Here is a 15,852-nt window from a genome sequence, read left to right as displayed (position 1 = left end):
TGGAGACCCCACAGCAGTCAGCCACGTTCCCATGTGAAAGATGTTCAGTGCACACCAGGCTTGCCCTCAGGAGAGAGGGCCTCACTCCCCCATCACCCCTCCTTCCGGGGACAGCCCCCATCCAACCATCTGTTGTCTTGGCAGTATGAGGGCCAGGCCCCCTCACCATGGCCAGGACAATTCTGAAGGCCACCCACACCACAGCACTCTGCAGGGATGGGCGGAGGCCACCGTGGAGATGGCAGGTGGCCCAGCGTCCCCGGCCCACAATGCTCTTCCCTTGCTGAGCACCAGCCCCAGTTTCAGAGCCGCTTCCCAGAGAACCCACCTGGACAGTATCAGCCCTTGCTGGACCTTCTTAACTCCCAGAAGAGCAGAGCCTGTCACCCCGTCCTGCATTCTCTTCTCGCCTGACTTGACTTGGCCACCTGAACCCCCGAGCTTCACACTGTCCCATCCTCACCAGTAACCCTGCAGAATTGCATCTCCAGCCACAGCCCTCCTCCCCAGCTCCACGCGACGCACCCAACCTGTCCTCCGTGTAGGCCCAACTCACCCCCAGGTTAAGTATTCCATCCGCTCCCACCGGATGGCTAGCCGGGTTCTCCACTTTCATACCCAGTCAATGAATGCATATGAAGCATCTTCTACCTGTGGGTGATAGCAAAGTAGCCATTTATCCACACGCCCTCAAGGCCGCATGCGTTCTGAGCTCTCTGTACGTGTGTTTCGGGCAGCCTTCCCCACTCTCCACGAGCTAGGCGCTGTTACTCCTTCATTCTTACAGAAGAGAAATGGAGGCTTGAGGTCAAGCGCCCTGCCCACAGTTACACAGGCAGTGAGGAGAGAGGCAAGATTTCAGCCCAGACAGTTTGGCTCCTAGCCACTAACCTATGCCAGGAACTGCAAGAGGCAGCCACCCAGGGGTCAAGGACAAACTCAGCTGTCTTGTCCAACATGACACTTTCCGCAGCCTCTCAAGTGGAGGTTGATGCTGTCTGCATCCTATTGCTCTGTCATTCACTTCATGCGTTCCACTTTGCATAGAATTATCTGAATTCTGAGGTATGCCTCCAGTAGACAGAAAGTCCTCATGGCAGGAACTGTCTATGTCCCGTTTTTCTTTGTATCTCCCTGAACAGGTTCTGTAGGTTCCTAGAAAAAGCACGGGAGACCATGGGCAGTCACTGTCCACATCTGTCACAAAGTCATCATGGTTTGATGTGAAACTGGTAAGCTTTGAGCGGGGTTGGGAGTGCATCAGTGCTTTATCTGGCTGTGGTAGTAGACGAGTTATGCTAAATATTTCTGCTGGGGAAAGTGGGTAAGGGCATATGGAATTCGGTCTGTGTTAATTCTTGCAACAGTGTGCGAATCTACAATTATCTCAAAATTAAAAGTTTTTAAAAAATTATCCTAGTTCAAAAAATAAATTACATGGTCACCCTAATTATAATAGCACCCTGTCTGATTCCTTTAATTTTCATCTGTCTTTCCTATTCCTTCTACACAGCAACTAATTTCATGTGTGCCTACCTCTATTCATTTTTATTTTTTACCATCTGCTTCCCCAGTAAAGGATGACAATACAAGTTGTATTTGTCTCTTTTTTTCTTTTTGAAACAGAGTCTCTCGCTCTATCACCCAGGCTGGAGTGAAGTGGCTGATTCTCAGCTCACTGCAACCTCTGCCTCCCAGGTTTAAGCCATTCTCCTGCCTCAGGCTCCCGAGTAGCTGGGATTACAGGCGCCCGCCACCACAGCTGGCTAATTTTTGTATTTTCAGTAGAGACGGGGTTTCGCCATGTTGACCAAGCTGGGCTCGAACTCCTGACCTCAGGTAATCCGCTCGCCTCGGCCTCCCAAAGTGCTGAGATTACAGGCATGAGCCACTGTGCCTGGCCGTATTTGTCTCTTTATTTCAAGCACCTACAGGCATGTGGTCACTGTTCTAGGACCACAAGAGCAGAGCGGCAATCTCCTCGTCCCCAGCTCACTCCCTGTCCCAGAACCGCCAGTGGTTTCCTGTGTCCCCCTCTAGGCTCAGATGGGAAATCAAGGAGCTCTGTGTGGAACACCTTTAAAGATCAACATATTATAGGTGGAAATATAAAGTCGTAACCATAAGCCTAAGTTAATGGAAAATAACAAATTATTCTACTAAAAGCGAACTCCTAATTTCAACTCCATTTCATTTGCGGCTGGTTCATTTGTTTCATTACTTTCTGGTAGACAGTGACAGACAAGCAACAGCTCCCACAAAAGCCGTGAGAACACACCTGAGAAAGGGGGAGCATCCCCTTCAAGGGTCGGGCCTGTTTGCTTCTAGTGGAGGCGGGTCCAGGGGAGCAGCTGCAGTGGCTGTGGGGTCCGCACGCCAGTGGCATATCAGCCCCACCACACGCGTGACTGTAGCCCTCCTGGTCTTTGGATCTGGGCAGCTGAACTCCAAACGCTAGCTGTGTTCTCACCCCTGGCTGTGGGGGCTACAACAAGGAATAGCCACTCTGGAAGCCAGCCTGGCCATTCTTAAGAAGTTCTGATAGACGCATCTTATGACCCCGCCACTTCACCCCCAGGTATTTACCCAGGAGAAAGGAAACACACGGCAGCCACCCCTTATCTCGGTTTCTGCACTTTCAGTTACTCACAGTCACCTGTGGTCTGAAAATGTTACATGGGAAATTCCAGAAATAAACAATTCATGTCTTAAATTCCACGTCATTCTGGGTAGCATCACTCAGCCTGCCCTGGTCCGCTCGGTCCCCGGCGGGGCGTGAATCCTCCCTTTCTCCAGCATGTCCGCACTGTCATCGCCTCTTAGGAGCTGTCTCGGGATCAGATTGACTTGCGTCACGGTACCACAGTGCTTGTGCTCAAGCCACCCTTGTTTTACTTCAGAGTGGCCCCAGAGTGCAAGAGTAGTGGTGCTGGCAATTTGGATACGCCAAAGAGAAGCCATCAGTTGCTTCCTTCAAATGAAAAGGTAAGCGTTTTTGACTTAATAAGGAAAGAAAAAAATCACACACTGAGGTTGCTGAGCTCTACAGCAGGAACAAAGTGTCTATGTGTGAAACTGTGAAGAAGGAAAAAGAAATTCACTTGAGTTTTGCTATTGCTCCTCAAATTGCAAAAGTTACTGCCACAGTGTATAGTGAGTGCTTAGGTAAGATGGAAAAAGCATTAAGTTTGTGAATGGAAGTCCTGAGTGGAGACGTGTCCCGATGGACGGCAGTCAGCTTTAGTACTACTGGAGGTTTCAGTCGCCCACTGTGGGGGGCATCTTGGAAGGCATCCCCCATGGATAAGGGGGGACAACTGCTTATCCATATAGACTTGTACACAATTGTTCATAGCAGCTATATTTGTAAGAGTCCCAAACTGTAGGCAACCCAAATGCTCATCAACAGATGAATAGAGAAACTGTGGTGTAATCAGTACAGTGGAATACTACTTGACCATCAAACAGCATGACTTATTGATATGCGTATTGTGTACGGCCTGCAAGAATTTCAAAACAACAACACAGAACTTTAAAAGCCAGACAAAAAAGAAATATACCATATGTTTTCATGTATATAAAAATGCCAACGAATCTCTAATGAGAGAAAACAGACCACCAGTTGTTTGGGGACAGGGTAGGGGGCAGGGAGATGCTGGAGATTAGGACTGGGCAGGAGGGAACTCTGGGGGATGGACATTGTAAACCAAAAAGTATCTGAAACAGGTCTCAATCAATTTACAAGTTTATTTTGCCAAGGTTAAGGACATGCCCGGAAGAAGAAAAGACGGAATCCCAGAAACAGTCTGTGGTCTGTGCCTTTTTCCAAAGATGATTTTGAAGCTTTAATATTTAAAAGGGAAAAGTGGGCTGGAGGGGAAAGAGGAGGGGTATGGTAATCCATGTGTTGCAAGAGAAAAGGAGCAGGTAGGGCAATAGTCAATTATGTATTGGTCTCCTGCTAAGTAAACCAGCACTTCACATAAGAGAAAGTGAACACAGAGTAGCTCCCTGTGGAGATGTTTAACCTGTTTTCCGTAGCTATCTGCTCAGGAATAAGAGGAAAGGCAGCTTCTTGCAGGACTCAGCTTTCAGCTTGTTATTTTTCCTTCTGGCAGAGTGAACTGGGGTCCCTTTCGCAACGTGTTCACTGTCTTGATTATGGTGATGCTTTCACAGGGGTACACCCGTGCCCAAGCTTAGGCAATCGTGCTCTTTAAATCGGGGCAGTTTGGCCGGGCGTGGTGGCTCACGCTTGTAATCCCAGCACTTTGGGAGGCAGAGGCGGGTGTATCACGAGGTCAGGAGTTTGAGACCGGCCTGGCCAGCACAGTGAAACCCTGTCTCTACTAAAAATACAAAAATTAGCTGGGCATGGTGGCAGGTGCCTGTAATCCCATCTACTCAGGAGGCTGAGGCAAGAGAACTGCTTGAACCCGGGAGGCGGAGGTGGCAGTGAGCTGAGATCGTGCCACTGCACTCCAGCCTGGGCGACAGAGCTAGACTCCATCTGAAAAAAAAAAAAAAAAAAAAAAAAAAAAAAAAAAAAAAAAAAAAATTGGTGCAGTTTATTATATGTCAATTACACTATAAGAAAGTTAGGGGTTTTTTTTGTTTGTTTTTTTAATCACCAGATTCTGCCCCTTACTGGCTAAGTAGAGGGATGTTGGACAAGGTCCTGAACCTCACTAAACTTTCTCACTCAGAAACAGCAGCGTCTATCTAGGGCCCCTAAATGGGATGGGGCACAGAGGGCTCCGCAGAGCAACCATGGAGACTTGTTGGTGTTACCGGTCATCAGCACCCTCTTCTGTAAAGAACAGCTTGATCGAGCTATAATTCACAGGCCACACAATTCACACATTTAAAGCATGTAATTCCACTGCTTCTACGGTGCCACACAGCTGTGCAACCAGCACCACACTCAGGTTTAGAATATGTCATCTCACCCCAGAAAGAAATCCTGTGCCCTTTACCTACCTCCCCTACTCACCACCCTCCCCAGTCCCCTGCCCTAGGCAACCTCGAATTTACTCTCTCCGGATTTGTCTATTGCACAATCCAGATATTTCACAGAAGTGGGGTCACATTACACGTGGCCTTTGGCTTACTGACTCAAGCACAAGGCTCTCGATGTCCGTGCGTGTGGTAGCGCGTGGCAGCCCTTCATTCCTGCCCGTGGCTGAATATGCCGCAATATGGAGGCACTGCACTTTGTTTACCCATCCACCAGTTGATGGACATTTGGGTTGTTCCACTTTTTGGCTATCACGAATAATGCCGCTGTGAACATTTGAGTACGAGTTTCTATGTGGACATATGTTTTCAGTTCTCCAGAAAAGAAATTGCTGGGTCATACGGTAACTCCACCTTTAGCTTTCGGAGGAGCTGCTAGACGGTTTTCTAAGTCAGCTGTACCATTTTCATTCCAATCAGCAGTGTGCAAGGGTTCTGATTTCTCCATATCCTCACCAACACTTGTTATTACCTGGCTTTTTTTTTTATTACAGCCATTCTGGTGGGTATGAAATAGAAACTCACTACAGCTTGGCTTTGATCATTTTCTTGTCTGTATTCCTGCAAGAGTGATCTGGTAGTAATGGCCATGAGGAATTGTGGTTTGTGTCCGTTATCTTGATTGTGGTGATGGTTTCACTAGCGTATACAAATGTCAGAATTCATCAAATTGCATGCCTTACATATGTGCAGTTAATTGTACACTTGAACCTTGAACAATGTGGGGGTTAGGGATGTCAACCTCCCACATGGTCGAAAATCTAAGTATAACTTTTGACTCCTCCAAAATGTAACTACTCATAGCTGACTGTGTTACCCAGGAGACTTACCTATAATATAAACAGTCAATGAACATTCTGTATGCCATATAGATTATATGGTATATTCTCACAATAAAGTGAGCTAGAGAAAATAAGATGTTATTCGAAAATCATAGGGAAGAGAAAATATATTTACTATTCATTAAATGGAAGTGGACCATCATGAAGGTCTTCATCCTCTTCGTCTTCACATTGAGTGGGCTGAGGAGAAGGAGGAAGAGGAGGGGTTGGTCTTGCTGTCTCAGAGGTGGCAGAGGCCAATGAAAATCCGCATGTCAGTTGGACCCGGCAGTTCAAACCTGTGTTGTGCAAAGGTTGACCGTGTATCAATTACATCTTAATAAAGCTGTCAAACAAACAAATAACCACTCCTCCTACTCCAGAAAAGCAGTAATGACCACAGGCCAGGGAGCTGGAATAATTACATTTCTTTTTTCCAAAAAGTCTCTGGACTATTTTTGTCTGAGAGCCCTTTTGCCTATATGTCTTAATACTATAAAGTGTCTCAGAAAATTTTTTGGAAATAGGCCTGATAGGAGAACCGAACGGAAGATGTGCCTCTGGGGGGTGAGGGCCTGCTGGGACCCCCCCGGAAGGTGCAAGGTGCCGGGCAGGGCACTCAGGCTCTCTGTAGCCCCCTCATGGTGGGCCACCCACCCTGGGCCCCTGGAACAGGCCTCAGGCTAAGTTCTTTCTATTCAAATCAACCCCATGGTTGCAGGGACAGACAACAGATAATCTCAACCTGGAAACAAATCTCTGTCCATAACGGTCACAAACCACCGGACGCTTTAGTCATATTTTACGTCCTATATGGCTTGATCAATAGTCTCATATACTGAAGACACTGACAAATGCAATTAACAATGAAAGCCAAAGAATTACAATGTGATAATAAGATAAGTATTATTTATGTATTCCAATCAGGAATATAATTATGAAACTCTAAACAAAGGAGAACACAGAAAATAGCTCATGTACACTCTATTATCTTGGCCCTACTTCAAATTAAATTCATTTAGGAAGAAACTTTTTTTTTTTTGAGACGGAGTCTCACTCTGTCGCCCAGGCTGGAGTGCAGTGGCCGGATCTCAGCTCACTGCAAGTTCCACCTCCCGGGTTTACGCCATTCTCCTGCCTCAACCTCCCGAGTAGCTGGGACTACAGGCGCCGCCACCGCGCCCGGCTAGTTTTTTGTATTTTTTAGTAGAGATGGGGTTTCACTGTGTTAGCCAGGATGGTCTCGATCTTCTGACCTCGTGATCCGCCCGTCTCTGCCTCCCAAAGTGCTGGGATTACAGGCTTGAGCCACCATACCCGGCCAGGAAGAAACTTTTTAAAGGATGATAAAATTTTAAATGCCATCCAGGTATGGTGGCTCATGCCTGTAATCCCAGCACTTCGAAAGGCTCAATCACTTGAACCCAGGAGTTTGAGACCAGCCTGGGCAACACAGGGAGATCCCGTCTCTACAAACTATAAAAGAATTAGCCAGGCATGGAGTGGCACGCCTGTGGTCCCACCTATTCTAGAGGCTGAGGTGGGAGGATTGGTTGAGCCTGGGAGGTCGAGGCTGCAGTAAACAGTGATTGTGCCACTGCACTCCAGCCTCGGCAACAGAGCGAGACTCTGTCAAAATACAATAATAATAATAAAATTTTAAACATCATATTCTTTACAAGAAATTTAGAACTCCAGGAGAACACGCAACCACACAAACAAAATGGCCTGCTCTTCAACGATGGTATAGACCGAGTTTGTCCGTCAACACAAAAGGTGAAAGCCGTGTGCATGACAGACGACCGACGCAGCATGAAGATGCGAGCCCTGCAGATCTGCTAGAAATAGGAACATATGGATGTCTGCTGTTGAAAAAATATAACCACACACTAAATAATAAACACATGTATTAAATATGTATGTGAAGCCTTAATATTAATTAAAGGTATAAGATGTGGGCCGAGCGCAGTGGCTCAACCCTGTAATCCCAGCACTTTGGGAGGCCGAGACGGGCGGATCACGAGGTCAGGAGATCGAGACCATCCTGGCTAACATGGTGAAACCCCGTCTCTACTAAAAACTACAAAAAACTAGCCGGGCGAGGTGGTGGCGCCTGTAGTCCCAGCTACTCGGGAGGCTGAGGCAGGAGAATGGCGTGAACCCGGGAGGCGGAGCTTGCAGTGAGCTGAGATCCGGCCACAGCACTCCAGCCTGGGTGACAGCGAGACTCCATCTCAAAAAAAAAAAAAAAAAAAAAAGATGTGTACATGATTTTTTAAAGCCACTATAAATATGGCCTAGTCAAAAAAAAATCTACACATTTTGCTAAGTGATCCATTCCCTAGTGTGCAGACTGTGCTGCTGACCTCACAGCATAGAGGAACGCATGTCCCAGGCACTGGCCATGGGTGAGCATCTGTGAAGCATGCCTGTGCCCACCTCACACAGACTAGCGGCCGGCTGGCCCCTTCCTCACTCTCCTTGTGGAATCCTGACATGGTTTCTCACGCTGGTCATTTGTTTCCCAAGTCCGGCCTCAAATATTGCTGAGCTACAGTAACCCTTTCAGTTCCACAATTACACCTTTAAATCCACTCGCAGTGTTCAGGCGTCACTTACACAGGCTCCGCTTTCGCCGGAGTGAGGACTGTGCCTTCACCGAGCAGAGACACGCGCCCACCTTAGCAGAGATGCACCAAACACGCCTGCTAAAGCCCAAACCCCTGACTAGTTTTCTCAGAGCCCCTGTATTTTGATAAGATATAGTTTACACACCTAATACAGATGTAGAAACTGTCTTCCAACATCCGTGCTTAGGACAAAATCCCATCTCCCAGGGCCCGGGAACCCTGTCAGGGCCTGAGTCCAAATCCTGGCGTCTTCACCCAGCAACCCCAGCAGGTCACTCAGCCTCTCGTGGCCTCTGTTTCCTCACAGTTGAATGCACAGAGACAGAGAATAACACAGTGGTCCCCAGGGCTGGGGAAGAAATGGGAGACAAAGCAGGTAAGGAGGAGGCCAGTCCAGAGAGTAGCATGAGGGCTGGAGGAATAAGACCTCACGGTATTGGGGATTTTTGCTGAAAAAGTAGATTTTAGGTGTTCTTGCCACACAAAAAATGGGTAACTATGTACGATGATGGATATGTTCATTTGTTTGACTATAGTCCCCGTTTCACTATGTGTATATTTACTCAATTTCTGCCAATAACCAGTTTCTCTCAGCATAATTTCAGAATAAATAACATCACCACATCATGATACGCTGCTAGGCCATGTAGATATTGTCAAAAAGTTTACAAAAAAGGATTTTCTTTAAAAAAAAAAAAAAAAGACTTCATTCAGCAAGCAGTTTGCCAGCTGGAGAAACACAGCCTTCGGTACAAAACATCGGTGTGCACCAAGAAAACCAGGAGAAGCATCGTCTTGTACAGACAGTTTCCACCCCGTTCCCACTCTGGTCTGCTTATGCAAATAAGGGATGCACGCTTGCTTAGTTTTGATTGGCCAGTGCTTGTTTAGTCATGATTGGTCAATGTAGGCACCGTCTGTGGGTTAAGGTCCAGGAGGTGACATGGGATTTCCTGGCAGCTGTTGATTCGGGTGGCGTGGGAACAGGAGCAGAAAGTCCCGAAGTTCCACAAGCATGTGGGTTTTCCAGCAAATGGCCCTGTGGCTCTATTTTGAATTTAGGACCAGTCAGCCACTCAGGATCTGCCTTGAAGGACTGACTCAGGCTCACAACGTGATTTTTAAAACTCGTGAGGTGTGGCAGTCGGGAGGCTAACTGAACGATTTCGCTCAACTTTGCCTTCAGCCCAGCTGGGGCCTCCTACGTAAGTCAAGCCTAAGATTAAAATGGTGACTAGTGTAAGGGTTGTGCTGATTATTCATGTCGGGAGATTTAGGTGACCACGGAAGGTAGGACTCCCCTTCTCTGGCTTTCTCCTTTCCTGGATTTTTGAGCTGCCCAAATTCTGTTCTTTGGGTCTTCGAGGCAGTAAGTTGCAGGCTTTTAGTCCACATTCTTGCTGCCTCTGCTTGGCTTGGACTGAGGCCATCCTCTAGGGAAAAGCAACAGAAAGCAGGCGGCTGGCCCCTGCCACCCCTTCCTTCAGGTGTGGGCTCCGTCCAGGGTCAGCCTCCGCAGGGCTCTCTCCGGCACTCCCCACAGTTGTTTTTTATTTTTTTGTCCCAAGTTTGTGACTGTTCCCTGTGGGAGTGTGGGTGGCTGAGGGGCCACCTCTCCAGGGCTCAAAGTGCCCTTGGGCGCCGGCTGAGGCTGAGGCCCAGGTAGCCCTTAGAGGGTGACACTGTTCATCTGAAACAAGTCCCCTTCTCCCTGCAGCAGAAGAATTTTATCCTCAGCTAAAGCCTCTGAGGATAAAATTACTTCATGTATAAATAAATTTATTTTTCTCTATGTATCCACATGCTGGCTTTTTATGTTAGTACAGTGACGTTTTCCCTTTTTCCAGTTGCTTGGGTCTACCTGCCCCCTCTCTCGCAGCTCCACTGACCTCAGCCTTGGGGTTTGAGAGCACTTCCCCTCTTACAAATACTTAGACTTGGAGGATCTTTATTGGGTTCTTAACATTTCTCTGTGAAAAAGCAGGGCAGGCTTCACTGTGGCTCTTTTGCACTGCCAGAGGCTCACTGTGTGCTCCTGTTGGATGATGGCCTCATATCCCTGGAAATGGGCGATACCACGGACAACGCAGGCTTTGCATCCTCTTCCAAATGGACCCTCAGAATGCACACGGGCTTCAGAGAGCAGGATCCAAAGCCAGCTGGTTCCTCCACGTGCTGTTCCTGCAGGGGCAACCATGAGGGATGGTGGAACCCTTTCATTTCTAACTGAGGTCAGGTGCATGGGGAGGCCGTGACTGAGTCCAAACTCGCTCTGCCGGCCACACAGCAGCCAATACATCGAGAGACATGGAGTTGGGGCCAGGAAGGAGACTTTATCTCGGAGAGTCAGAAAATTGAGAAGATGGTGGAAACTAACGTCCCAGAGATCCATCTCGGAATCATGCGGGCTTTGCCTTGCTTGTCTTCCATGTGAGAGGGAAAGAAGGGGACTGACAATCGCAATTGTCTGGGCTCCAACAAGCGTCTGGGGGAAGTTTGTAAAACTTCTTTGTCAGTGCGTAATGGTCTCTCATGTAACGGTAGCTAAACCTCCCTGTCTCTATAAATCCTTAACAAAACATAGTTAGCTGTTTACATACTTCCCTTTTAATCCCAGAGTTAGTTTCAAAAACCGCATGATTGCTGTCTTTGTGTTTTATCTCAGTGCTCTAAAATTATCCTAGCCTACGTGCGGGAGTGGGTAGAGGCCCTTCAGCAAAATGGAGCTGGTTGTGTCCGTTCTTTAGCTGTTTCACTGTCACAGGCCCATGTGGAGAACGTGGTCAAGGAGTTCTGGAATGTTCTGCCACCTTGTAGGAATGGTCAGTGTGACTTCTTGTGTAAACTCTCAGATGCAGCTCAGCCCACCAGAAAGATATTTCAGACGAGGAACATGGGCACGAGCTGCAGCCTCCTTCTGGCTCTTCGCTAACGAGCTCACTAAATCTAGGACACGTGTTCACTCTATATTTGTAGAAAGTTATGTTTCATCTTTTTGCAAATTTGTTTGAAGGTTTTGGTCCCGCCAAGATGCCTCTGCGACTTACCCAGCAAAGCCACAGAACTCCACCTGCCAACGAGCCTCGAGGTTGCTGAACCTGCTGCAGACACACTCAGTCTCAGCCCACGGCGGACCCCACATGGCACAAGCCCTTTCCCTCACTGACTCCCCGCGCTGCCTTATTCCTGGCCATGTGCTGCTGTGTTCCTTGCTGGTGTGGGGCCTGCTTCGGTTCTGGTTCTGGTTCTGGTTTGGCCCTATCCAATGTGCAAGTCCTCTCAGCAATGACTGAAGCCAGGTTTTCCAGTCTGCCCTGGGGGGATCTGTCTCTACTGGGGCAGGAGGGGTCCATTCTCCACGAAGAGAGGACAGAAAATCCGGCTTGTTCTTTTCCTCCTGTCCTCCTGTGAGCTCAACTCCATCAAAAGGATGTGTTGCGCCCCCTGGAAAAGAGAACAGGTTTTAGGATCTGGACCCATGAGTGGTGCTTCTGGGTTGGCTGTGGCCTGTGGCTGAGGACGCATGACACAAGCCACATGCACTCAGTGGGTCTGTGAGCCTCCAACGAGAAAAGCCTTTACCTCTCCTGGTGTCTGAAATCTTTTCTTATATCAACAATGTATTGATAAATTAGATTACAAAGTTTCTTACAGCAAAGGAACTTTGTCCGGAATGGCTGATAAGTGCTTATAGGAATTTAATAGCCTCAAAATCCCCAGAAAATATAGAAACTGAACTTCTAATATTTTATTTTTATTTTTATTATTTTTTTAGAGGTGGGATCTCACTATACTGCCCAGTCTGGTCTTGAGCTCCTGGCCTCAGGCGATGCTCCCACCTCAGTCTCCTAAAGTGCTGGGGTTAAGGTATGAGCCACATACCTGGCCTTCTAATATTTTAAATGTGCCTTTCAAGAAAAAATATTTCTCCTCAAAATTACTATCCCTTATAGCATTTTTTTCTATAAGAAACTAAGTTCATGTAATCAAAGTGATTAAACAAATCAGTTTGATAAATTTGGTTTAAAGACAGTGAATACGCCTTTTTCTTCATTTTTTTCTATGTTGCATATAATGCAGGCATACATTTTATTTTTGATAAGATGTAAATTTGTTTGTGTTTTTAGGTTTAAATTCTCCAGTTCTTTTCCCTGTCTTTTTTTGTTTTATTTTCAAAGCTATACACAATTTCACACACATCCTTATGATCTAGATATATTTACCAAGACATTTAGGCATGTCTATTTCCTGTTTTTAAATCCCTATTAGCGGCCAGGCACGGTGGCTCATGCCTATAATCCCAGCACTTTGGGAGGTTGAAGCTGCCAGATCACTTGAGGTCAGGAGTTATAGACCAGTCTGGCCAACATGGTGAAACCCCATCTCTTCAAAAAAATATGAAAATTAGTTGAGCATGGTGGTGTATACCTGCAATCCCAGCTACTCGGGAGGCTGAGGCAGGAGAATTGCTTAAACCCAGGAGGCGGAGGTTGCAGTGAGCAGAGATCACAGCACCGCATTCCAGCCTAAGCAACGAGAGAAACCCTGTCTCAAAATAAATAAATAAATAAATAAATAAATAAATAAATAAATAAATCCCTATTAGCTTCCTAAATAAAATATCCATGCATCATTATTAGTAATATTTGTTTTATAAATGTATTTTTATTTTTACGTTTCATTTCCATAGGTTTTCGGGAAACAGGTGGTATTTGGTTACATGAGTAAGTTCTTTAGTGATGGTTTCTGAGACTGGGTGCACCCATCACCCAAGCAGTGCACACAGCACACAATCTACAGTCTTTTATCCCTCACCCCTCCCACCCTCTCCCCCGAGCCCCCAGTGTCCACTGTATCCTCCCAATGCCTTTATTTCCTCATAGCTTAGCTCCCACCTATAAGAACATGCAGTGTTGGGTTTTTCCATTCCTGAGTTACTTCACTTAGAATAATGGTCTCCAATTCCGTCCAGGTTGCTGCAAATGCCATTATTTCATTCATTTTTATGGCTGAGTAGTATTCCAAGGTGTATATACAACACAATTTCTTTATGTTGATTGATGGGCATTTGGGCTGGTTCCATATTTTTGCAATTGCAAATTGTGCTGCTATAAACATGTGTGTGCACGTAGCTTTTTCGTATAATGACGTCTGTTCCTCTGGGTAGAGACCCAGCAGTGGGATTGCTGGATCAAATGGTAGTTCTACTTTTAGTTCTTTAAGGAATCTCCACACTGTTTTCCATAGTGGATGTACCAGTCTACATTCCCACCAGCCATGTAAACGTGTTCCCTTTTCACCACATCCCCACCAACATCTATTATTCTTTTGATTTTTTTTTTTTTTTTTTTTTTTTTATTGTGGCCATTCTTGCAGGAGTAAGGTGGTTTTGTTCTTTTTGTTTGTTTGTTTGAGACAGAGTCTCACTCCGACACCCTGGCTGGAGTACTGTGGCACGATCTCAGCTCACTGCAGCCTCCACTTCCCAGGTTTAAGCATTTTTCGTGCCTCAGCCTCCCGAGTAGCAGGCATTACAGGTGCCCACCATCATGCCCAGCTAATTTTTGTACTTTTAGTGAAGGCAGGGTTTCACCATGTTGGCCAGGCTGGTTTCAAACTCCTGACCTCAAATGATCCTCCTGCCTTGGCCTCCCAAAGTGGCATTGTGGTTTTGATTTGCATTTCCCTGATCATTGGTGATGCTGAGCATTTTGATTTGCATTTCCCTGATCATTGGTGATGCTGAGCATTTTGATTTGCATTTCCCTGATCATTAGTGATGCTGAGCATTTTGATTTGCATTTCCCTGATCATTAGTGATGTTGAGCATTTTGATTTGCATTTCCCTGATCATTGGTGATGCTGAGCATTTTGATTTGCATTTCCCTGATCATTGGTGATGCTGAGCATTTTGATTTGCATTTCCCTGATCATTGGTGATGCTGAGCATTTTGATTTGCATTTCCCTGATCATTGGTGATGCTGAGCATTTTGATTTGCATTTCCCTGATCATTGGTGATGCTGAGCATTTTGATTTGCATTTCCCTGATCATTGGTGATGCTGAGCATTTTGATTTGCATTTCCCTGATCACTGGTGATGCTGAGCATTTTGATTTGCATTTCCCTGATCATTGGTGATGCTGAGCATTTTGATTTGCATTTCCCTGATCATTGGTGATGCTGAGCATTTTGATTTGCATTTCCCTGATCATTGGTGATGCTGAGCATTTTGATTTGCATTTCCCTGATCATTGGTGATGCTGAGCATTTTGATTTGCATTTCCCTGATCATTGGTGATGCTGAGCATTTTGATTTGCATTTCCCTGATCATTGGTGATGCTGAGCATTTTGATTTGCATTTCCCTGATCATTGGTGATGCTGAGCATTTTGATTTGCATTTCCCTGATCATTGGTGATGCTGAGCATTTTGATTTGCATTTCCCTGATCATTGGTGATGCTGAGCATTTTGATTTGCATTTCCCTGATCATTGGTGATGCTGAGCATTTTGATTTGCATTTCCCTGATCATTGGTGATGCTGAGCATTTTGATTTGCATTTCCCTGATCATTGGTGATGCTGAGCATTTTGATTTGCATTTCCCTGATCATTGGTGATGCTGAGCATTTTGATTTGCATTTCCCTGATCATTGGTGATGCATTTTTTCATGTTTGTTGGCCATTTGTGTATCTTCTTTTGAGAACTGTCTATTCATGGCCTTAGCCTACTTTTTGATGGGATTGTTGATATTTTTCTTGCTAATTTGTTTGAGTTCCTTGTAGATTCTGGATATTAGTCCTTTGCCAGATGTATAGATTGTGAAGATTTTCTCCCACTCTGTGGGTTGTCTGTTTACTCTGCTGATTGTTTCTTTTGCTGTGCAGAAGTTTTTTAGTTTAATTAAGTCCCATCTATTTGTCTTTGTTTTTGTTGCATTTGCTTTTGGGTTCTTGGTCATGAAGTCTTTGCCAAAGCTAATGTCTAGAAGGGTCTTTCCAATGTTATTGTCTATAATTTTTATGGTTTCGGGTCTTAGATTTAAGTCTTGATCCATCTTGAGTTGATTTTTGTATAATGCAAAAGGTGAGGATCCAGTTTCATTCTACCACATGTGGCTTGCCAATTATCCCAGCACCATTTGTTAAATAGGGTGTTCTTTCCCCACTTCATTTTTTTGTTTGCTTTGTCAAAGATCAGTTGGCTGCAGGTATTTGGGTTTATTTCTGGGTTCTCTATTCTGTTCCATTGGTCTATTTGCCTATTTTTATACCAGTACCATGCTGTTTTGGTGACTATGGCCTTGTAGTATAGTTTGAAGTAGATAATGTGATACCTCCAGATTTGTTCTTTTTGCTTAGTCTTGCTTTGGCTATGCAAGCTC

The 15,852-nt window shown here is 45.8% G+C and overlaps 1 protein-coding gene across 8 annotated transcripts in view; it reads right to left on the bottom strand.

Moving 5' to 3' along the window:
* CEP192 (centrosomal protein 192) overlaps positions 1-15,852 on the bottom strand; it is a 192,651-nt gene that overhangs the window by 3,691 nt on the left and 173,108 nt on the right. For 7 of the 8 annotated variants that reach the window (XM_030925757.1, XM_030925749.1, XM_030925754.1 and 4 more), the window contains 4 exons: positions 11,515-11,911; positions 5,974-6,136; positions 892-1,155; positions 557-651 (listed from right to left, as the gene is read on the bottom strand). The gene's annotated coding sequence lies outside the window, so the exon portion shown is untranslated. The remainder of the gene's footprint in view (positions 1-556; positions 652-891; positions 1,156-5,973; positions 6,137-11,514; positions 11,912-15,852) is intronic. The other variant, XM_030925750.1, reaches the window with a different exon arrangement.

This window comes from Rhinopithecus roxellana, chromosome 21 (genome assembly GCF_007565055.1).
Source record: "Rhinopithecus roxellana isolate Shanxi Qingling chromosome 21, ASM756505v1, whole genome shotgun sequence".
Lineage (NCBI taxonomy): Eukaryota > Metazoa > Chordata > Mammalia > Primates > Cercopithecidae > Rhinopithecus > Rhinopithecus roxellana.
This window is presented reverse-complemented; position numbering and strand designations above follow the sequence as displayed.